This window comes from Schistocerca serialis, chromosome 2 (genome assembly GCF_023864345.2).
Source record: "Schistocerca serialis cubense isolate TAMUIC-IGC-003099 chromosome 2, iqSchSeri2.2, whole genome shotgun sequence".
NCBI classification, from domain to species: domain Eukaryota; kingdom Metazoa; phylum Arthropoda; class Insecta; order Orthoptera; family Acrididae; genus Schistocerca; species Schistocerca serialis.
In genome coordinates this window covers 568,473,066-568,498,616 of record NC_064639.1, presented here as the reverse complement: position 1 = coordinate 568,498,616, position 25,551 = coordinate 568,473,066, and the positions used below count along the sequence as shown (strand labels likewise).

The 25,551-nt window shown below is 43.3% G+C and overlaps 1 protein-coding gene across 6 annotated transcripts in view; it reads right to left on the bottom strand.

Moving 5' to 3' along the window:
• Positions 1-1,538, bottom strand: part of LOC126457568 (nuclear receptor coactivator 7) — a 799,075-nt gene extending 797,537 nt beyond the window's left edge. For 3 of the 6 annotated variants that reach the window (XM_050093982.1, XM_050093983.1, XM_050093984.1), the window contains exon 1: positions 1,327-1,538. The gene's annotated coding sequence lies outside the window, so the exon portion shown is untranslated. The remainder of the gene's footprint in view (positions 1-1,326) is intronic. The other 3 variants (XM_050093985.1, XM_050093986.1, XM_050093989.1) reach the window with 1 other exon arrangement.
• Positions 1,539-25,551: the final 24,013 nt, after the last annotated feature.

Here is a 25,551-nt window from a genome sequence, read left to right as displayed (position 1 = left end):
TTATTTTTCTGTGAATTAAAGTGACTTTCACCACTGGCTGTATTTTGTGTAGTAGAAATCGATGTTGGACAGTAGTTCAGATTCCAAATTACGCTGCAGATCATCCTGTAAGTCGCTACTGTAGTGCTTTCGTAAGTCTTAGTACTGCGATGCCTTATCATTTGCGGTAGAACAGTGCATAGTTTTACACAAACTTTCGAACTGATAACAGTTTTATTAATAATTCGCTTTCCATCAGATACAACATCGCTGTAATGTGTCTCACTACTTCTCTGGTCAAAAGATCATAGTGCTGATAAACAATGAAGCAATTCAAGATAACTAAAAATGTGGAGTGAGATTAGTTCGGATAAACACGAGACATGGAGTGGGTATGGAGGACGCCAGCGCCAAAAGTAGTTGACTATTTGGAGCAGCGGGAGTGTCAAAGTGCTGTGTAATCTAAACTGACAACCAGTAAGTGTGTTTCTTGTTGCCTCACAAAACCAACATGCAAAATTCCATGATCCAATTTGCAGCAATCTACGAATATTATTCAGTCCTCTACACATCGATCATGCGGAGACCGTGAAAAAACACGAGTAACAGTTTACACAGATTTTATGCATAGTCAGCCACCGGGAATAGAAATAAACTCAAATACTTGGTACAATAAAACCAATATTCTATCACGGACTTCATAAATGTAGGTGCTACGGTGGGCCACAGTAAAAAGCAATGATTTTTTTAAGGGGTACTTTCAGTTAGCCTTTACCATGCACATTACAATAACTTGCAGTGTATGCGTAATGTCACGCTGTAAATATGGAAGTATGCAGTTCTATTCCCTGTGAGTCAACAGACTACTTCTGGCATTCAACACGAGTTTGATGCTTTGTGCACTGTACGTCAGAAGCAGCAGCATTGGTCGTATTCTAACTTAATTCACAGACAATCACTTAACACTACCCACTTACTAAGGCAAACTAACTTTTTTCTTCAGTCGTCTCATAATAGTCCTCCCATTTTCTTTTACCAAAACACACAAAGGACTGTACATTAGCACTGTTTAAAATAGGGAAGTTTATGTTATCAGGACGTAAATGAGCCACGAAACTTTCCAAAACTTGCAATACTATGTTTCTGTTATACTCCATAAGAACCATGTTTATTTTCAAGTCAAAATATGTTCAGACTACGAATCTCCTTACATTCGGCAAAACTGTTTCAAATTGGCGTCAGGCATGCCCTTTTCAGACATAAAACCGTCGTCTCGGCATCAGTAAGTTACTCTACAACAATCAGATATACTTCAGCACAAAATCTACAGCCTCACTTTATACTAACCTAGTTCCACGCCGGTTCAGTATCTTCTGTGAATTCTCTTCAGTCTGCAAATTAATCAATTAACCGTATATAATAAAGCAAACCAACTCAGACAGGAATACAATAGAACGACTTTAGAAACGGTAGCAAAAAACACTCGCGAAAAACTTGCGCAGTCTTTGTTTACATCGCACACGCACGCGCAGACGGCACTGCAACGCACCACAGCAGACGCTGGTCGCGAACCAAACTGAGCGGCGGCTTTCTTGCCATGTGCGAGAAGGCAGTCACTGGCCTTAGCCAGAGATATTACTACCACTTGCTTCCGACTCAACTCAAGGAACATCGCGGCGCAGAGCTCACACTCGGCCGGCGCGCCTACCGGACGGCGTTGTGAAAGTCAGCGAAAGCCGCCGCTTACGAGCGTGCGACCACAACAGCACCGCACTAGATTCGTTCGCTCTGCGTCCTGGAACGCAGTACTAAGAATAAACATACAGTGATACATTGAATTAAAACAGCAGTCGTACTTTATTTAATTTGTTTAGCTTACACTGTAAACAATATGGGAAAAATAATACTTCATTTCGGAAAACGTTAATAAATGATGCAGTATCTGGTAAAAAAGCATAGTTAATGTTGATATGGACTTACTGGATAGATGAAACAGATTTATAAGTCAAGTGGGTTTGTTGGGGTACAATAACGTAGTAGCACTTCAAACATTTATTATTAAATGAATCTTTCGCTTGTCAGCGGAGTGCATGCTTTTCTGAAACTTAAAGGCAGGTTAAAAACGGTGTTACAGACCGGGACTCGAACCCGCAAACCTTGCCAGTTAGGAAATTTTACAGTTTCTAGTCTCTGTCTATATCTCAAACATATTCTGTAAACGACTGTGAAGTGCGTGGCAGAAGGTACTTAACATGGCACATATTAGAGTGTCATCTCGTTCTATTTGCGAGTGGAGGGCGGGGAGAATGACTGCTCGAATGTTGCCGTGATTGCCGTAGCCAGAATAATCTTGTCTTAACGGTCCCTGTGCGAGCGACACTTTGGCAGATGACAAATACCTTTGGCTTCTTCACTTAAAACTGTTTCTTGAAACTCTTTAAGTAGGATTGCGCGAGACACTTTAGGGTCTATCTTCATAGCGTCTGCCAATTTCAGGTTTTTCAATATTTCCGTAACGCTCTCCTGTGAGTAAAATAAACATATGACTATTGCTACACCCTTCTTTGAATAAGTACAGTATCCCAGTTTAACTCCATTCGATATGGATCACACAAACGTGAGCGTTTTCCTAGTATTCTACCAATAAGTAACTTTGAATAAGTTCATTATCTCAGTTTAGCTCCATTCGATATGGGCACCACAAACGTGAGCACCTCCTTAGTATCCTACCAATGAACCGCAATGTGCCATCTTTCCTTACCTATGACAGTGACTATGCAATCATTCTATAGGGCTATTATAAGGGATTTATTCGTTTTCAAAGATATACTTTTTCCAAAGTATTCAAACTTCTACTTTTTTCCAACGTATTATGTGTACAAATGTGGCTGATGCATGAATTGAACCGTAAATTCACCGAGTTTGCATTGTGGCCATCAGCTGGCGTTACGAGTGCAGAGCCATGACAAACTGGGGACAAAGCAGCAAAAGAGTTTTTGAGTGTGTGTGAGACGTTTCTGTGTTAAAAAAATATAGTGTTTATCCAGAAGGAACTGTGGAAAAGAATCGCCTTTAAAAGAGAGCGCTGTCCGTTGGTATCGGCAGTTTAGGGAAAGTGGTTGTCTATGTAAACAGTAAAGTACCAAAGTACCAAAGTACCAGTCGAACAAATGTGCCATACCCAACCATAGAGAGAGAGATAAAGTTTCTTACGCAGAAGAAAAGACTGCGAAAAAAAAAAAAAAAAAAAATTGACACACCGTCCGCAGTTCGTGAAATTGTTAAAACCGGAAGATTGTGACCAGCATCACAATGTAGGAAGCACTTGAGGATAAACATTTCGCCTTCAAGCTGATATTCAGCGACGAAGCAACCTTTTATTTATCTGGAGATGTAAATCATCAAAATGTGAGAGTGTGGGACACTGAAAATCCTCACGAAACTGTCGTGCATGAACGAGACTCACCTAATGTAAATGTTTTCTGTGTAGTGGCACAGACGAAGCTATATGGGCCGTTTTCCTTCTGTGAAAAGAATGTGACGGGTGTTGCACTTGTGGTTGTTTCCAGAACTGACTGTTGATTCCGAGAGTTTATCACCCGATAAGACAAGGCACACCGTCATTGGAGCACCCATGTTCATTGCTATCTAAACTATGAACATCGGTCGCTGGATTGAGCTTAATAATGAAGTTGATATGACTGCGTTTCGGTGCCCAGGTCGTCTAACCTAACGCCTTGTGATTTTCTTCTTTGGGGGAACATTCCATCATTTTCAATAACACTGGAATAGATCAGAGAACGCATCAGTGCTGCAATGACCATTCACAGCATGTTGCTGCATAGGGTGTGGAACGAACTTGACCATCACTTGGACGTGTGTCTCGTGACCAGAGGGATACACTTATGACACTATTTTACACAGTGCAAAATGTATGAGTTTAATATTCTACTCTTCTGTCAGTCAAATTTGTGCACGTAACAACTTTGGAAAACACAGAGCTTTGAAAACGAATGAATCATTTATCGCAAACCCTGTGTTTTTGAAGCCTACAAACTGTTATACCCAGCTATTTGTACTAGTCGACTGATTCCAGTCGTGCCTCATTAATGTTGTAGTCATAGGGTAGTATTTATCTTCGTTATATGAAGTGCGCATTTTCTCTGAACATTTAAAACAATTTGACAATCTTTAAACCACTTTGAAATCTTATCAAGAGCGAACAGGACACTTGCGCAAATTGTTTCAGATAGCACTCCTTGATACTAACACAGTCATCTGAAACAATCTTAAGTTACTATTAGTATCGTCTGCTCAATCATTACTATACAACACAGACAACAAGGTAGCCAACACACTTCCTTGACACACACAGCCGGCCGCTGGTGGCCGAGCGGTTCTGGCGCTACAGTCTGGAACCGCGCGACCGCTACGGTCGCAGGTTCGAATCCTGCCTCGGGCATGGATGTGTGTGATGTCGTTGGGTTTAAGTAGTTCTAAGTTCTAGGGGACTAATGACCTCAGCAGTTGAGTCCCATAGTGCTCAGAGCCATTTGAACCATTTTTTTTTTGTTTTTTTTTTTTTTTGACACACACATGAAGTTACTTCTGCTTCAGTCGACGTCCCAAATAGTCATAGCCTACTTCTGTTAATAACCTTTATTATAGAATCGAGTCAAATGCTCTCCGGAACTTACGAAATTCAAGAAATATTGCATCCATTTGATCGTCTTAATCCGTAGCTTTCATAATCTCATGTGAGAAAAGCAGAAGTTCGGTTTCGTATGATCGATGCTTTCGGAATCCATACTAGTTAACAATGAGAGGGTCATTGTATTCGATACACCTCATTATGCATAGGATACGTTCGGGGATTGTACAACACGCCAGTGTGATCGGACGGTAGTTGAGAACAGGAGGGAACATTTGCTCATCACTACCGCAAATCTGCTTATAGATTGGTGTGGTATGTGCTTTCGTCCAATCACTGGGAACAGTTTTTTGTGCGAGGAATGTAAGCATACGATTTTAATACACCATGAATTTTCACAGCCATTCTAATCAAAAAGTTGCTCATGTGAAGGATAAAAAAAGACTTGAAGCCGCTGCAGCGGAATATTGCAATGACCTAAGAATTAGATTCGTACATTCTGAAAGCAAGAAAAGAAATAACGAATGTTTAGGCGCTGACGTATTGTTGAGAGAAGTTAGGTTAAAACCCCAGCATGCTTTTGAAAGTTGTAATGTCAACGCAAAGATCAGTTTCTTATGTAAGCCATACAGTCCTGATTTAAATCTTAACAAATAAAATTTAGATAATGAGAAGGAAGTCAAACAAACTGGTATATCGGCAACCGTTGTATATAGCAGACATTATGGGATATGAGGTCTGTGTTACCTAGATGGCGTCTATATATCATAGCGAATACACGTTTGGATTGCTGCAAAGAACAAAACATCTCTGTGTGTGCTTCCTTAGATTCCGTCACTTTCAAATCACAGCGTTATGTATATGGTCAAAGATTTTACGTTGGTATCTATTTAATGATTGTTTCTGGTCGGTTCAGATGGCTCTGAGCACTATGGGACTTAACATCTGAGGCCATCAGTTCCCTAGAACTTAGAACTACTTAAACCTAACTAACCTAAGGACATCACACACATCCATGCCCGAGGTAGGATTCGAACCAGCGACCATAGCGGTCGCGCGATTCCAGACTGAAGCGCCTAGAACCGCTCGGCCACAAAGGCCGGCATTTGTTTCTGGGGTGTTGAGATTCTTCTCCCGGCGTGGACAAGACCTTTGGTTTACAGAATTCCCACACGACATGAAAAATTCTGAAAAACAACTCAGTCACCAGTGAACTCTTGCCCAATGTCCACTCTACGTTAACTATGTTTCGGGTTAGATAGACAGGACCCAAAGTAACGCTCAAGATTAAATGTACTTTTCTTCCTTTAACAAGAGTACATGCCACCTCGAGTTCAGTCAACGACAAATAATGCGTTTGTGAGATTCAATGCCCTTGTGGAAAAACCTATGTTTTACAGAACTAGTGTACTATCTCATTACAATCAGTACCGTGTAATTCCACCCGTGGATTTGATAACCGCCTGGATTGTGTTAGGAAGTGAGTCTACAAGGTTGTGCAGGTACGTTGCATCCAGGATAAGCCACTCGCTGAGGATTTGCTCACGCAATTCCACCAGACAGCGGAGATGCTGATGACGACATTTTACCCGCTGCTCCAAATTGTCCCGCAGATTTTGTATGTGACCAAGTCAGCTGATTTTGTAGCCCAGTCGAAATGTAATAGGATCATTTAATACCGTGTAATTCCTCCCGTGGACTTGATTACCGCCTGGATTGTGTTAGGAAGTGAGTCTACAAGGTTGTGCAGGTAAATTGCTTTCAGGATAAACCAATCACTGAGGACTTGATCACGCAATTCCACCAGACAGCGGAGACGCTGATGACGGCATTTTACCCGCTGTTCCAAATCGTCCCACAGATTTTGTATGTGGCCAAGTCAGCTGATTTTGCAGCCCATTCGAGATGTAATAGGATGGGGTAGTGTTCAGAAATCCAGTCACATCTTGGGGCGCTCCACCCACTGAACTTTGCTGTTGACGTCTTAATGTGCCCGCTTGAGCAATGACCTCTTGGAAGATGACTGATTCCACATGCTCATTGCATGTAGTTCTCGTCGCAATGTTCTCTTGCTAAGAGGTTGGTATAGATTCTCATTCAAAGCCTGCAGCAAGTCCTGCCGGGTTTGGAAGCGATTTTGATTCACAGGCCGTGAGAAGTGTGGTGTCACCGCCAGACACCACACTTGCTAGGTGGTAGCCTTTAAATCGGCCGCGGTCCATTAGTATACGTCGGACCCGCGTGTCGCCACTGTCAGTAATTGCAGACCGAGCGCCGCCACACGGCAGGTCTAGAGAGACTTACTAGCACTCGCCCCAGTTGTACGGACGACTTTGCTAGCGACTACACGGACGGAGACTCTCTCATTTGCCGAGAATATAGATAGCATAGCCTTCAGCTAAGTCAATGGCTACGACCTAGCAAGGCGCCAATAACAGTATATTGCATGTATCTAAAGAGTCTAACTTGTATCGCCAAGAGCGATGTACACCAATGATGGATTAAAGTTAAGTATTCCAGCAGCTACGTACTTTTCTTTATAGCATTCATTACGTATCCTGTTTCAGACCTCACTCCATCGTGCGTGAGCTTATAGCGTGCATTTCGGCCTTCTCTAGCAACATATCAAGCAGCGTCTCTGGTTCCTCTCAGTCAGGATCTTTCACCGACCACCATTATGAAGTCGTGTTTTGTGGTCACGTGTGTTACACGACTGCTTGTAGATTCGCTGAACAGTCCGCCGCGAAACACCAACAAATCCAGCTACTTCACATACCGAATCGCCACCGGCGCAGCCAAACACGATTGCCCTTTTTGCCACTACTCATATGCCACGTCATTACATGTACCCGTGTTTACGTATAATGTCCTCTTGAAAGATCCATGTCTCACTGCTCGTTGTTGCCTTATGCTTACTTCGAAGCAGTGTGCACGCGGTTGAGAACGTGACTCGATCGCTGCACCATCTGTAAAGGCTTAACGATTCATCCGTGACTAAATTTTTGTCTGGTGATTTTATTATGGAACCATGTAATGAACACCGGCGCCATACACAGTTAGTGCAGCTGGAAAAATCAGTGATAGCGGAACACTGTCTGAATAGAGACACCGGATGGATTACAGAAACATCTAGATCCGCATTACTGCATATTCTTTCTGGTGCTGTGTTATCAAAGAGGTTGCCTACAGTTTCAGTTTTCTGGGAAATATTACAAGGTGTTACTTGATTTCGGCGTTATCGTAACGCACAGAACATTTGTTATGATCATTGACTTATAAATAAATGGTGGCACAGAGACTGAGTCACTGGAAATGCGTTCGGGAAGAACCAGGTTCAAATCCCCGTGTGGCCATTGCGCTTTATATTTTCCGTGGTTTCCTCGAATCTCTCCAGTTGAATATTTGATGGTTCCTTTGAATAAACGGTGAATGATTTCCTGCCCACCTTTGTCTCAACTAGTAGAACAAATTTTAAGAATTTTACTTTGTACGGTGATGGTGAAATGGCAACAAAAAGAATTAGAAAAGTCAACTCTCTGCCGATGATCGTCTTATGGGACAATGCCGTGTTGATCAGTTGCTGCTCAATTCCCAACCTTCAGCGACAGTGTGTGAGATCAGGACTCTTCCGGCAGCCAGTGTCGAAACGGGAGCTTTTAGGCGTTCATTAAGCTCCTTCTCAGCTTTTCTTAAAAAGTGAGAGAGGCTGACAGCCACGGGACGTGACTTTTGGTTTTCTAAACAACCTGAAACTCGGAAACCAGTGGTCAGTTGTGGCATGTGGGGAGGGGTACTTCGGAGGCCGTAAAGACATGAATGCGTGATAAACGTCTGTGAGCAACACGACCAGCTTTGCGATAATACAGTTAGAGACCTGTCTTTGTTCTCTATGGATAATCTCGAGAAAGAAGGTGTTACGGAGTCTGATGACGCATAGCGATGGTGTCCTTGAGACAGTAATTAGCAACCTACAAAACACAGATAGCATTGTGTAAGAATTTACACAGTCAAGCAGCTGCCTAACGCTCATGAAACAATAAAAAGCGAGACGACGGAGAGATTGTCAGATAAGGATCCGTCAGACGAGAAGGTGCTCTGTGAACAGTATTGCTCCCTCCCCCCCCCCCCCCTCCCCGTCCCTCCGAAAGTACACACTGCAAGCCACTGTACGGTGAATGGTGGACGTACATCGTACCACTATTATGAGTTTCTTTCCTTTTCCATTCACATACTGAGTGAGGAAAAAATGACTGTATACCTCTGTACATGCCCTAATCGCTCTTATCTTATTCTCGTATGCCCACTCGAAATATACGATGATGGAAGCGTAACGTCCTCACAATCTCCTTATAATTTAGGTTCTCTAATTTTCCCTATCATCTCGTCCTACATGAGCGATATCATGCACATATGGCATGCCGCGGCACTGCCTGAATATTCGAGCGATGCAACGTGATGTGATACTAGGCGGTTACTTTGTCCTACTTGTGCAGAGCAACGGCGTTACACGGAATTTTAGTGACGCACTTGAGCAGACGTGCTGGCCACTGTAAACATTTATTAGTCAATTTTACAAAAACTATTCTTGGAAAAAAATTGATTCTGTCGCAACTTACAGACTGATACCTTATCTCAATACATGAATTTCGTTTCGCTTTTAGTCATGGTTACTGCGCTGCATCAGTTTATGCCGGCCGGAGTGGCCGTGCGGTTCTAGGCGCTGCAGTCTGGAACCGAGCGACCGCTCCGGTCGCAGGTTAGAATCCTACCTCGGGCATGGATGTGTGTCATGTCCTTAGGTTAGTTAGGTTTAATTGGTTCTAAGTTCTAGGTGACTGATGACCTCAGAAGTTAAGTCGCATAGTGCTCAGAGCCATTTGAGCCATTTTTTGCATCAGTTTATGTAAGTCACTGCACTAAATATTAAGAAGGCGCAGAGGTAAAAACACTTTTTGTAAGCTTTGCACATCGTTCATTTTAGGTCATACACTGCTGCATATGAAACGCAGTTAACATATAGAAATTGCATTTAAAGTTGAGAGCAGAATGTAATCTACCTCCATTCTCGAGACATTGGTTGGCATGTCAATGGGAGTGTGCCCATCTCTGACCATGTGGTCGTAACACCTGCCGTCTTTCATTAACAGTTCAAGATATTGAGATGAGGTATTTTTCAAATGTCAGCATGTAAAGACATGCGTATTTTGCTGTTTGATTAATGCTTGAATCATTTTTATACATCGATGTATGGAAGTAACTCTAGTTCTTTTTGATGGAACAATGTGCTTCTTTTTAACAGCATTTAATATATTGTCAAACAAGTATTCTGTGGCACTGCACACTTTAGTACTTACGGCATTCTATGTGGACTCCTTAGCATTAATCAAAACTTCTCTGCTATTGTGTCACATAATTTAACTGCCAAGTAACTACATGTTTTAATTAGTTTAGTTTGCCTCAAGACGTTTTGTTTATTTACAATATTTTAGAGTGTTTACAGCTACATGTAATGAAATCAGATTACCTGTTAACTCTCCAGCTATGCTATTGCAATAATCTTTGTGCAGAAGCATCAGATACTCAGGTTTCTTTTATCCTGTGATGTGAAATGCCACGTATAATTGTCTTTCACCATCTTCACAACTCACATGTCCTGCAGAACAACACTGCTTGCTAAGCGCAAACTATTAGTCTTACAGAATGAATGAACTGGCCTTTTTTGTAGGAAATTTAGTGTAGTTTAATTTTATACTGGGAGGCCACTGTTTTATAGTTATTCAAGAGAAAATGGTTTTAGGGTCACTTTCATACGTTTTTGTTGAATAATTAAAAAACTATTGCCTCTGGAGAAAACGCATCCTAGTACGAAATTTAACTATATTAAATTTTCTCTCTAGGACTAACAGTTTACGCTTAGTAAGCGACAGAATATGAAAATCTTGCATGCGGTATTTGAAGGCGTTGCAGGCTGCATGAAACCCAGTGATAGGGGCAACTGAGTCAGTCTTTATGGATGTTCCCTCTGCCCAAAGACGGGTTAGTAATTTTGTAGGGCCACAATTAGCTTTAAAGTGTCCACTTCACTTGTAATAATACAATGCTAGATTCGCCACTTGATTGCCAAAATACCGAATATGCTTTTGATTAGCCTGCGTGCCCAAGTCAAATACAAGTTAAAAATAATTTCATATGAAATTAGTGCCTCCTTCGATCGGCGTGCGTATGGTTCCATGATATTTGGAGTTAGCAGAAAAAGATCCCCTGATCAAAATACGTGAGTGGAGCGGGAAAACGCTTTAGTACCCGATACAATGAGATACACTCTTTTCCACGCACTTCACAGTGGTTTGCAGTGTGTAAATGTAGATGTAAACAACGTTCTTGAACAGCGCTGACTGAAATTTCAGACACTTTAACTTGAAACACAAACCGCAAACTGCGCGGAAATACCAAACCAACTGATAGCGTTCGCTTCGACGCATCGCGCGTCGCACGATGCTCCGCGGGTGCAATTCGACGTCTGGCGTCTGTTTGATATTTTATCGCGATCGCCGCGTCGCACCGAGTTCGCTCACACAGGACTACCCCTAACACGGTTCGGCAGAATTACGTCGTTTCTCTTCCAACGATTCCCACTCACGTTTCCAGAGCATTTCTGTTACACCGTCGTATGGGCTCTATTGAGCTCTTACAGTGTAGCAGAGAGTGTCTGGATTCGTTTGATGCCTGTTTTCATGTCTACTTGATAAGGACATCAAACGCTGGAGCTGGGTACAATAGCGTCTTGTATATTATTTAATTTACAGATGCATTAAATTTTCCCAGAATCCTCCCAAAATATTTACCTTGTTTTGGACTACAAGACGCACATTTTTCTTCGAAAAACTGCCTACAAAATTCAGATGCGTCTTATATTAGAAATTAATATAAAAAGTCCAGTGTTTGATTTAAAATTCCCCCAGTCTTAAACATGGCCATATATTCGATGTTGTGGGAAACCTGTCTCTATCTGCCAACACTGGATTAACTGGTAGCAGCAGTGCAGTTGTGGGGATTCACAAGCTTGCTAGCCCCATCTCCCTCCCTCCCCACCATCACAAACCCAGAACACTTTCTAACCTATGAAGAGTCATTGCAGTCTACGTTGTCAGTGAATTTGAACTGGAAATGATTTGTGTTATCTGTGGTGTCACCGGCAGACACCACACTTGCTAGGTGGTAGTTTTAAATCGGCCGCGGTCCATTAGTACATGTCGGACCCGCGTGTCGCCACTGTGTGATCGCAGACCGAGCGCCACCACAAGGCAGGTCTCGAGATACGGACTAGCACTCGCCCCAGTTGTACGGACGACTTTGCTAGCGACTACACTGACGAAGCCTCGCTCCTTTGCCGAGCAGATAGTTAGAATAGCCTTCAGCTAAGTCCATGGCTACGACCTAGCAAGGCGCCATTAGCCTTACATAGCAATTGATACTTATCGTATAAAGCATGTCGCATCAAGAACGATGTATAAAACAAGGATGGATTAAAGTTAAGTATTCCAAAAGCTACGTACTTTTCTTTATAGCATTCATTACGTATCCTGTTTCAGACCTCACGCCATCCTTCGTGTGTTTATAGCGTGCATTGCGGTCCCCTCAAATCACACTGTGTCGGCACTTCTGTCGACACATCATTATCAATAACAGTACAATAGCTATGTTAGTAGGTAGTTTCGTAATGGGAAAAAAATAAAAGGCATTCACAGAATGCAAACTATAAATTGGGTGTAAGCTAATAGCACAAGCAGAAGATAATGGAAACAGAGCAGATGAGCGGCATTTCGGCTTTCCACCAACAGAAAAAAACCATTCGCGATTGGCGGGCTAGTAAAGAAGAACTGCAAAAAAATGAGGAAGACTAAATGTGCAAATAGCGGACTGAATGTGTTACGGTGCAAAGTCAATCGCCGGTACGCCAGTCGGAAACGAGAGAGCAGAAAGAATGTGAAGAAGACGTCAGCCAATTGTACACTGACCGTCCCCTCTCCAGGACGACAATGCAACGGCAGTGGCCTCTATACGAAGAGAACCTAAGCGCCGCGCCGACTGGTCGAGGCCAACTTCTACAGCGGCATCACAATTAGGCACTTCAAGACCATCGACTTAGGAACTGTATATACTGAAGAGATTTCTTATTTGCATGTCGCCCTTTGCTTGCAACACTTCTGTGTTATTGTCAAAGTTAAGTATTGTCACTGATTCATTTCGTAATTAAACTCTTTAATACGATTTGCTTGAATTGTTGTCTAGCGATTTCCTAGACACCCCATCTTTTATGACTTGGCAGAATATAACAGAATGCTATGGCAGAAACCAAACGATGATGTATTGAAATGAATTCAAGGACAACGTCAAAATGGCAATGGAATTAATATAAAATGATTGAAATACACGCTCTTAAGCTAGCGCTACAGTGGAATTTAACAGACCCACGAGTGGAGTTGGTTTATGAAGCGTTAAGGAGTTAACATGCGAACCAACGCCAAAATAGCTCAGAAAATCCCACAAGCGTATGAAGAGAAAATATCACCTTTGCATCGCTTTTTTATACAGTATCGAAAGAAAACCAGTACAGAACTAAGACAAATAGCGAATACGGACGAAACTCCTCTGACATTTGGTGTACCGAGTAACAGAACTGTTGCCATGAAAGGTGCTAAACTGTAACTATAACAACAAGTGGACACGAAAAAATACATTACATTGTTGTCTTTCATGTTGTCTTGACAGTGCTAAACTTAATCCACTGATCATTTACAAGCCCAAAACAATGTCAAAACCTTCTGAAATACCGTCAGGTGTTGTTGTTCATGTACATAACATGGGTTGGATGGACAAGTCTGGTATGGAATTATGGATTAACAATGTTTGGGAGAGGAGGAAAGGTGCTTTATTGAAGAAGAGTTCTCTTCTTGTACTAGATCAGTTTAGTACTCATCTGAAAAATTCTGTGAAAGAGAAATTGAGAGAGGAAAATACAGAGCATGCTGTTATTCCGGGAGGACTGACATCAGAACTGCAAGCTCTTGATGTCTCGATAAACAAACCATTTAAAGAGCTTATGAGAGAGGAATGGAACAAAAGGATGATGGATGAAACACAAGACGATTTCACGCCGAAGGGAGCATTAAACCGACCAAAAATCAAACAAGTGTGCCAGTGTTTATAACAGTCAAGGTCTTGAATGTCAGAAGACATTGCTGATGTATCTTTCAAGAAGTGCGGCGCAAGTAACCCTCTCGATGGCAATGAACGCCATCTTATATATGACGAGGACAACGATGAAGACGAAGAAGAAGAAGTAGAAGAGCAAGAAAGTTCAGATGACGATTTTCAAGGATCTTAAAGGTCAGTTCGGTTTTAAAAACTAAGAATTTTTTTAGTTAGGCTTTGCAGGCTCACAATAAAAATGATAAAAACGTGATTTAAAAAAAATTGCTTAAAAATTGGTGTGTCTTACAGTCCGTAAAATACTTTAATTCTTCCACTCACCTTTCCCAATACTGATTTTACACGATCGGTTTCATATGCTTCATGGTATTGAAGATGTTCACCACTAATCTTGTAATCAGGTCCTATCAGACTTTTAACCTAAGGCATTATCTTACTTAATATTTACACACATTAAAGGAGAGCTACCATTCATTAGACAAAGTATAAATTTTTGTGCGAGTTATTTCTGCAATTCTACAACCGTTCAATGTCGATATTTCCCTGTAGACTACTGTATCGTCAACGAACAATGTTACAGTGCTGTTGAGCCTATTTGACAAATCTTTCATGTGTGTTGAGAACATTAGAGGTCCTATTGCGTCTCCTTTGGCGCATCGGATGTTACTTTCGTTTTCGTGGAACATTCGCCGCCTAGTGCAGCGCAATGGGTTCTATTAGTCAAACAGTCGTCTAGCCAATCACATAGCTGCGAAGATACTCCGTATTATTGTGTTTTAGTTAGCACGCTATGACGTGGTAGAGTCTCGAACGTCTCTCGCAATTCTAGTGAAACTAAATCTTTCTGTTGACGTGTAACCATCGCTTGGAAGGTGCCATGTATGAGTTTGGAAGGTGCCATGTATGAATAAAGCAAGCTTTGCTTTCCACGAGCGCTTTTTTTTCTTTTTTTTTGTGGATCTGTGCTGACCTTTGAGAGAATCTTGTTTTCTTCCAAGAACAACGTAAGGATTGAGCTTAGAATATGCTCTAGCATCCTGCTACAGTCCGACACCAGCGATATTGGTCTGTAATTCTGTGCCTCCTATGTTTCGCCATTTTTGTAAATAGGAGTGACCTGCGCTCTTTTCCAGTCAGTCGGGACTATTTGTTGCCAAGAGATTCTCGATAAATGTGAGCTAAAAAAGGAGTTAATTCCGCATCCTGTTCTGTGTAAAGCCTAACTGGAGTTCCGTCAGTGCCTGGTACTTTGGTTACTACCGCGCGAGGTTGCTCACTGGTTTGCTCAATGGACTCGCATTCGGGAGGAGACGGTTCAAACCCGCGTCCGGCCATCCTGATTTACGTTTTCCGTGATTTCCCTAAATAGCTTCCAGCAAATGACGGGATGGTTTTTCTAAAGGGCCCACCTGACTTTCTTCCCCATCCTTCTCTAATCGGATGAGACCGATGACCTCGCAGTTTGGTCCCCTCAAATGGTTCAAATGGCTCTGAGCACTATGGGACTTAACACCTGAGGTCATCAGTTCCCTAGAACTGAGAACTACTTAAACCTAACTCACCTAAGGACATCACACACATCCATGCCCGAGGCAGGATTCGAACCTGCGACCGTAGTTGGTCCCCTCTCTCGAATCAACCAACCCATGTTGTCCACTCTCTTAATTAATTTTCAGTACTTTGGCTGCTAATTTCGACATCTTCCAAACGTGAGTATGTGCGGTTGTTAAACATTGGTACGACAGTATCCTTGTGTATGAATACATTTTTAAATGAGGAATTCAGTATTTCTACTTTCATCGCCCAGTTTATTGTCCTGTTCTCTGAGCAAGTGGAACGATGCTCCCAGTAAAAGCAATCATTGACCGAAGTTTCTCTTTTAGCGACAGAGCTCAACGTATTCATTCTCCTCATAATGGCCTCCTGCCATATCGTGATACAACTTACGCTAAGACCGGTGGAACATGTTCTAGAGACCGTTGAGGAGAGCTGGACCAGCACAAAGTCACAAGTGACTCGCAAAACTACAGACCGATATTAACATCGCTTTGATGTGAGAATTCTTGAACATATTCTCAGTTTGAATATAATAAATTTCCTTCAGACGGAAAAGCTTCTGCCCGCAAATCAGCTCGGTTTTAGGAAGCACCGCCCATGCGAAGCTCAGCTTGCCCTTTCTTCACACGTTACCCTGCGAATGATGGATGAAGGGCAACAGGCAGATTCCATAATCCTAGATTTCCGGGAAATGTTTGACACTGTGTCGCAATACAGAATGCTAACGAAGGTCCGTGCATACGGAATAGGTTCCCAGATATATTAGTGGTTGGAGGACTTCTTTTGTAATAGAACGTAATATGTTGTCCTCGACGATGAGTGTTCATCAGACACAAGGATATCGTCATAAATGCTCCAGGTAGTCAGGATGGATCACTCTTCTCACCTGAATGTATAAATGATCCGACGGATGCGATTACCAGGAATCTACGACCCATTTGCTGATGACGTTGTGTGTGCGGAATTGTGTTTTCGCTGAGTGAATGTAGGAGTGTACAAGACGACTTCGAGAAAATTTCTAATTGGTGTGATGAATGGCAGCTAACTTTAAATGTAGGAAAACGAAATTTAATGCGGATGAGTAGGAAAAATAATCTCGCAATGTACAACTACAGCATTGGTAGTATGCTGCTTGATCCTATGATCACGCTGATTAAATATCTCGGAGTAAACGTTGCACAGCGAGATGAAATGGGACTAGCACCTAAGGGCGGTAGTAGGGAAGACGAATATTAGGCTACGGTTTTTTTAGGAGAATTCTGGGAAACTGTGTTTCATCCATAAAGGAGATAGCGAATAGAACACTAGAGCGACCCATTCTTGAGTACAGTTCGAGGGTTTGAGATCCCCATCAGGTCGGATTAAAGGAGGACATCGAAGCAATCCAGAGGCGAGCAGCTAAATTTGTCACCGGAAGGCTCGATCAGGACCGCCAATATTACGGAGATGCTTCATGAGCTCATATGGTAATCCCTGGAGGTAAGAAGATGTTCTTTTAGCGAGGCACTGTTGAGAAAACTTAGAGAAACGGCATTTGAAGGTGACTGCAGCACGATTCTACTGCCACTAACGTACATTTCACATAAGGAGCACGAAGATAAGGAAAAGTAGGGCTCACACGGAGGCATATGCAGGGTATTTTACAATTTATGTTACACACTTCTAGAGGTTGTAGAGCGGACTTAGCAAATGAAGTTTTACATAGAAACACATGTTGGGTAACGGTTCGTTTTCATTTTACAAGGAAAACAAGATGTATAGATTTCACTCCTATTTACTGTGATATTACAACAGCTGTTCGATATAAAGCTCACCAAGTTCGGTGCAAACAGTATAACTGCGCAGTAAGTCCGCATAAAACCTGTCCAACATGTGTGGTGTACGATTAATCACTTCTGCCGCAGCCATGATCCGTGCAATCAGATCTTCCTCCGACTGAAGAGGGTTCTCTTAAACAAGACTCTTCATGTGACCCCACAAGAAAAAGTCCAAAGGTTTTAAATCTGGGGATCTTGGTGGCAACGTGTGCGGTCTACCTCGACCGATAGACCTGCCCCGTAGACTACATTCACATGGTTTCGGACGCGAACTGCAAAATGTACTACCACGGTTTTACGCTGGAATCACAATTCTTGTCGATTGTCCAATGGCACATCTTCCAGACTCTCCGTTAGCCCTTGTTACAGGAATATCAAGTATCTGGCACTCGTTACGTGGGGAGGAAGGATGTACTGCCCAATCACACGACCATCGCAGATAGGCTACCTGCCCAGACTTTGATGCCGAAGCTGTGCTGAAATCTTCGTGTACCCGTGACTGGTGCTTCCTTGATCCCAAATGTGGCTATTTCGAACTTTCGACACACATTCCGCGTTAAAATGCGCTTTGTCAGCGAACAAAATTCGCCTTGGAAACTGAGGAAAATCCACACAACTGTGTGAAAACCAAGTACAGATATTGACACGTAGCACAAAATCCACCAGGGGGAGGGTGATATGGGTGGACCTGCTGTTTATGCCGAGCACGCCAGACAGACGAGTGAGAGACATGCAAGTCGCATTCAGTGGCTTGAGTTCTCGGTGATGGGTTATCTTCAAATTGATGAAGCACTTCCTGTGTCAATACGACAGTGCACCGCCTTCTTGGAGTACTACAGTTTGCTCTCACGCTTGTGAATTTTCCACTTTCCCGCAGCCGTTGTTCTACTCTGGCAAACATGGAATGAGATAGACGCACATGATTTGGAAAGTACTTGTGATACAGAAGTTGCGCTTCTCTTCCAGTACGGCGAGCTTCTCCGTAAATTAACAACATACCGATGTACTCTGCCAACGTGTACTCAGGCATACTTTTACGGCAGTACCAGTCACCGTAATGTCAACTGATGCATCACCAGGAAGCATGGGAACAAAGCACATGGAAACGGAGGACATCATGTGACAATGAGTCATCAAAACTTTCATGAATGTGGGTAGGTACCATAACAAGCTGACTGCTTAAGAAACATGTAGCGCGCGAATGACTAACTCTTGTTTTCCTTGATAACGAAAACGGTTTCCGGGTATGGGTACGATCTACTGAGTCTACTCTACGCCCTCTAGAAATGTGTAACATGAATTATAAAACACCCTGTAGACTGTCGAGGAAATGCAGTAGTGGTAGAAAGTGGCCTCTGCCATGGGACATACGGTGGCTTGCGGACTAAGTATGTAGATATAGATGTAGATACTCCCAAAAATAGAAACTGCTGACCGAGGTTTCATGCTTATAAGCGTGATTGTAATTAAACTTCCGCTATTTGAGAGGGCCCCCATGAAAAACGAGTGATCGTAGGAAAATAAAAGTTTTTGGAAGACACATGGAAGAAAAATAACGAATAAACCATTGAAAGGAACACATTTTAATTTCCGCATGGGAGGGTAAGATTTGTTAATCGCTTGCCACATTTACGTTCCAGGTTACAAATGTCGGTCAGTGTGACAATCATCTTCACCCACAACATCCAGGAACCGCACTGCAGGTTCCATTTTACAATTATTCGCAGCACTTTTTGAACGGTGGACCATGGAATATTCAGCTGTATTGACACAGGTTGTGCACTGCCTGAAGACGACACATTGCATGGCATATTCTCAGCCATGGCTACAGTAACTTCTTCAACAATTTGTGGTGTAATTGGTAGTCGCCCTCTCCTAGGATCAGTTCCCAGATCACTAATCAGTTCGAAGATGCGAATAATGTATTTAAATCCCGGTGCAGAAGAGGATAACTTGGTTTTCCTTTAATGAATCGGTGCTCTCCAAGAGCAGCACAGATGTTGCTGTGATGAAACAGTTTTACGAGAAAAGCCCTGCTCACCTTGTCGAGACGCACGTTGCCTGTCTTCGACTCTAATGCACACTGATGCTTGTGTTTCAGACTTACGTACCGGCACCAAACGGCAAGTCGCGACACTAACGCTAACACTGACACAACGCAAATCCTGCAGTGCGCAGTCTGAACATCAACGCAATAAAGTTTGGTACCCGTATAGTAAACAGTTTTCCGTCTTAACTGGCTCAGGTAGCGAAAGTTTGATGATAAACACACTGTACTGACACTCCTCAAAATAGTATCCTACCAGTATGGTTATAAAGGTTATGATAAGGCCAGTTGTTCTGGTGGTGGAGACACAAGGTAATAAGTAAGCAGCATAAGACTTGCGAGTGGAGTATTTCCCCTTGGAGAAAGCAGTCAGGAAACAGAAGGCGCGGACTGCACTATTGCCAGTATTCGGTGCGCCGCGGCTGCAGCGGCGTGGTCCCGCTGCAACGAACATTCCAGGCAGGTCAACGAAGGACAAGGCCGCCCCTCGCCCAGCGCAGAGGTCGCTCGCTGCCGCTGCCCGCGTCGGCCGTGCCGTGCGTGGCGCGACCGCCACCTTTGATTCGGTCTGACTGCGTGTGCTGGCAAAGGCACAGTTTTACCCTGTGTATCACGGTACCTGGATGAGAATACCAGAGGCAGGAAGTGGAACTTACATATGCTACTGTTAGTGTCATAAATATCTCAGTGCTAATTGTAAAGTTATTTTCACAAAACCTGACATTGTTGCTTCGAGCAAGCTATATGGTTTATTCGCATAGGTTATAATTAAAACTGTCTTGATTCGCACTAAATATAATGGCCAAGTTGGTTGGCTTTGACTGCTAAACAGCTGCCACTATAACTCTAAAGACAGAAAGAACAAAGTGATCCCTATGTGACACGAATTTTTCTTCTTAATTTTTATTAGAGCTCACAGATAATGATTATTACTGCCTATATTTCAGTGCGTTCACCATTTAACTGTTATTTTATTTCCTTGCGGCTACACTATCGCAATTTCGGTTTTTAGCGATATTCATGCGGTTTTGAAATTAATACAGGATTGTTCATGAATAGCTCTGAGTTTCAAAAGATGACTGCGCGAAAACTGCAAGGCATACTGAAAATGGACCCATATCAGTGGACAGAGCATCTCCACATGTTTTATCTCACATTATAGGTGGTCAATATGACCACCGTTTGTGACTCGGTAAACGTCAGTGCGACAGTCATACTCTTGTAATAAATGTCATGGTCGATATCAGTGACCGCATTAATTGTCCTTAATTGCAAACTCTTTCAAATTAAGTGACAGTTTTTTATTTTATTTTACAAGTCTAGTTCCTTAGGACCAAACTTAGCAGCAAATCACCGTGGTCAATTACTGACTGAGTACATGAAATTAATATCAGAAAAGTCAGTAACAGGTAAAGTGCAATTTATGCGGTTCCCGTGCAGACGACAAGCTTATGGGAATATACTAGAATAATCAACAACATAAACCAGGAATTTTCCTAATTTTTTCCAGGATCTCTTGAACAGAATAGAAGAAATGAATCAAGAGGAAATTCTTCAGCTTAGACTGGAAAGTGTACGGATTACTGCTGAGAGTTTTTAATTCTTGTGGTAGGTTACAGGAAATCGATGCAGCACAAGAACGCACGCTTTCCTCCAAACGAGTCATTGTGGTGCGATCGAAATGCAGACTGGATTTCTGTACAGTATTAAATTTCTGCATAGTATTAACTGAGGGAAAGCTGCTAAGTCCTGGGAATAAGCTCATAATGTTAACAACAAACAATATTAATCAAAATACGTACAGGGTGTACATAAAGTCCGAGAACACTTTCAATTATTTATTGCACAAGAAATAAACATTGGACAGATGTCATACATATTGCATTTTGAAGAGGAACTCTGAAAGTTTTTTTAACAAACATTCGTTATGCGAATCATGAGTGACCCGGCAAACGTCAATACGGTAATCGAATTGTTGCCATACCTGTCCCAGCATGGCATCGTCGACTGTGGCAGTGGCTTCCCGTATTCTCTCCCAGAGCGTGGTAGAGGCGGCACATGCACCAGATCTTTAATGTGTCCCCACAGAAAAAAGTCACACGGAGTGAGATCTGGTGATCGGGCAGGCCATTTCATGAAACAGCCGTCCCCTTCTGTAGCACGGCCGATCCATCGATGCTGCAGCTCCGTGTTTGCGACTAGCGCTGACAATTGGCAGATTGCCAAACTACGCTGTGGCGGTTTACATGAAAAAACTTTCAGGGTTTCTCTTCAAAATGACATATGTATGACATCTGTAAAATGTTTGGTTCCTCTGCAATAAATAATTGGAAGTGTCCCCGGACTTTATGTACACCTTGTATTGAGAGATCAGTGTCATCATTTCCAGACTACAGAACAGAGGTCGACAAGAGTTGCGCGAACTTAACAACACATTGCTCGTCTGCCCTTCTCCGAACCAAAATTACCCTTTGTGAAAGGTAAATGTTCCCCACAATATAATATCGTCTGTCATAAGCGAATAAAAATAAGCAAAGTGAGCTAATTTTCGTGTGGGACTATAACTTATTAAAGATACCGTTCTAATGGCAAATACAGCAGCATTCAGTTTTTGGACAAGGCCCTGAACATGGGCTTTCCTTGACAGAACAACTAAGTGTTTGGATTGTTTCGACTCACTGATCAAAAGCCCACTCTATGTGATGAAAACGTCAGTTTCAGCTGAAGCGTCTCCTAGAAACTGTAAAAATTGAGTCTTGCGTAATTTAGCATCAGTTTATTTTCTGTAAGATGTGCACTAATTGACTAATGTCTTGAACTGCACTGTTTGATAAGTTACCTATGTTGCACTCAACTTTCTTCACTACCAATCTAGTTTTATCAGGAAAGACAAATATTTTCACAATCACCTGTCATATTTGAAGCTATATTGTCACGTAGAAGAAGGTGTAATTAGATGAATGACGAACACCGACTTCACTTAACGAAGGCTTATTCAGCACTTGCACATACAAGAGCGCGGAGCGAACTTCCTCATGCCAGAACACATACACTACATATACAGTTACAGAACATTCCAGTACAATGATTCTTGATATTTGTGGATACTTCTAGAATGTCCTCGAACCGAATACAGGTTCAGGTGAGTTTTGAACTCACTACTCTCCACGCAACAGTCTAGTATCATACCGCTACACAACAGTGACAATGTCAATCAGCTTCTTCTGCGACAATATCATCCATATACAATGCTGGAAAAAATGCACCACCCTCAAGGATTCTGGCCAGTGGCATCAGGGTATAATGTCCACAAAGAGGCGTTACGCAGTTAGTGATTCATTTGTCACGGTCATCAGCGGTCAGATGGCTCTCAGGAGGCCTGTCTGTGTGCCACTTTGCGGGCTGTAATTGTATTGAGTCTAGAGGGGAGCACCGTTTGCAACATTTTTTCTAGGGTACAACTATGCCCGGTTGACAAGTATGTACTCCTGTTGAACAGCTTGAGCCATTTAGGGCACTCTACGCCTGCGCGAAGCTGGATGGATGTACCAACGGATTGTTGCCCATGTTAGGCACAATGTATCGGTGGTGTATCGCTGCTTTCTCTGTGGTCTGCGGAACATTCCCACATTTGTAGACCAGGTTCTGGACTTCCGCGTATAGCAGACGCACATCAAGATAGAGGCATTGTTAGAGCGGCAGTTCTAGAGAAGTAATTTCGGCACAAGTTGTCACCAAGGACTATTGGGAACCGTTTGTTTGCAACAGTACTAAGAACGCGTGTACCTCTGGCCAGGCTACGACTGACATTACTACACCACCAAGCACGGCTACATTGTTGTCGTGAAAGTGTCGACTGGAGAGTGGAACGGCATTCTGTTGTCTTCAATGACAGTAAGTTCTGTATGTATGTGAGTCATGGACGTACGCTTATAAGGCGTATATCTTGTGAGCTGCCTATTCTGGAGTGCATCGGCTCGCGGTACATACAGTGAAGAGCCAAAGAAACTGGTACACTTGCCTAATATCGTGTAGGGCCCCGCGAGCACCCAGAAATGCCGCAACACGACGTGGCATGGAGTCGACTGATGTCTGAAGCAGTGTTGCCGAGAACTAACACCATGAATCCTGCAGGGCTGTCGATAAATCCGTAGGAGTACGAAGAGATGGAGATCTCTTCTGAACAGCACGTTGCAAGGCATCCCAGATATGCTCAATAATGTTCGGGTCTGGGGAGTTTGGTGGCCAGCGGCAGTGTTTAAACTCAGAAGAGTGTTCCAGGGGCCACTCTGTAGCATTTCTGGGCGTGTGGGGAGTAACATTGTCCTGTTGGAATTGCCCAAGTCCGCCGGAATGCACAATGGACATGAATGGATGTAGCTGATCTGACAGAATATTACGTATGTGTCACCTGTCACAGTAGTATCTACATGTATCAAGGGTCCCGTATCACTCCAAATGCACACTCCCCACACCAATACAGAGCCTCCACCAGTTTGAACCGTCTCCTGCTGACATGCAGAGTCCGTGGGTTCATGAGGTTGTCTCCATACCCGTAAACGTCCATCCACTCGATACAATTTGAAATGAGACTCGTCCGAGGAGGCAACATATTTCTAGTCATCAACAGTCCAATGTCGGTGTTGACAGGCCCAGGCGAGGTGTAAAGCTTCGTGTCGTGCAGTCGTCCAGGGTACACGAGTGGGCCTTCGGCTCTGAATACCCATATCGATGATGTTTCGTTGAATGGTTCGCACGCTGACACTTGTTGATGGTCCAGCATTGAAATCTGCATCAATTTTCGGAAGGGTTGCACTTCTGTCACGTTGAACGATTCTGTGCAGTCGTCGTTGGTCTCGTTCTTGCAGGATCTTTTTCCGGCAACAGAGATGTTGGAGATTTGATGTTTTACAGAATTCCTGATCTTCACGGTGCACGTGACATGATCGTACGGGAAAATCACCACTTCTCATCGCTACCATCGCCCGTGCGCCAGCTATAAGACCACGCTCTAACTCACTTAAATCTTGACAGCCTGCAATTGTAGTAGCAGTATCCGATCTAACAGCTGCGCCAGACACTTGTTGTCTTATATAGGCGTTTCCGACTGCAGCGCTGTATTCTTCCTATTTACATATCGTTGCATTTGAATACACCAGTTTCTTTGGCGCTTTACTGTAGATCTAACCCTAGGTTCCATGATGTGAGGGGCCGTCAGTTACAAATCGCGGTTACATTTGGTGTTTCTGGAGGATAAAATAACCACTGCCCGCTACATTGCACAGGCTGTTATTCGCGTGATACAGCCATTTCTTCGATAGCAAGAGAATGTGCTTCTTCAGCAGGACCCTGCACATCTTCATATGGCTATTGCGATGATTCGTGCTCTTCTTGGTGAACGACAACTGCCTTGCCGACCGACCGAGGTGGCGCAGTGGTTAGACACTGGACTCGCATTCGGGGGGACGACGGTTCAATCCCGTGTCCGGCCATCCTGATTTAGGTTTTCCGTGATTTCCCTAAATCGCTCCAGGCAAATGCCGGGATGGTTGCTTTGAAAGGGCACGGCCGATTTCCATCCCCGTCCTTCCCTAATCCAATGAGACCGCTGACCTCGCTGTCTGGTCTCCTTGCCCAAAACAACCCAACCTAACTTCCTTGGCCAACAAGGTCACGAGATCTCTCGCCAATTGATAATGTGTGGGGCTTGATGAAGCAGGAACTGTCTCATTCTCCAAGGCCTGCGAGAACCGTAGCCGAACTGCATCTAAAGGCGCCAGGTATTTGGTACGACCTATCGCAGGATGCCATTCGGCCCCTTTATGATCATTTGCATGCGAGAACAGGTGCCCACGTGTCGTCCAGAGGGGAATGGGGTGAGTGGGGCGGGGGCGGGGAGGGGGGAGCTTCACTTTGTACTGATGAGACTGTTTGGGCACCCTTTCCCGTGACATGTGTGTTGCATTTGGTCTGAATTTGCTATCAAAATGGTTCAAATGGCTCTGAGCACTATGGGACTCAACTGCTGTGGTCATCAGTCCCCTAGAACTTAGAACTACTTAAACCTAACTAACCTAAGGACATCACACACACCCACGCCCGAGGCAGGATTCGAACCTGCGACCGTAGCAGTCGCGTGGTTCCAGACTGAAGTGCCTAGAACCGCTCGGCCACACCGGCCGGCAATTTGCTATCATGTACTCCTACAATGATGAACTACTTGTTACATCACTTGTCAATAAAATAACCTTGTCCTACAGGATGCTGCTTTCTTTTCTTTCCAGCAT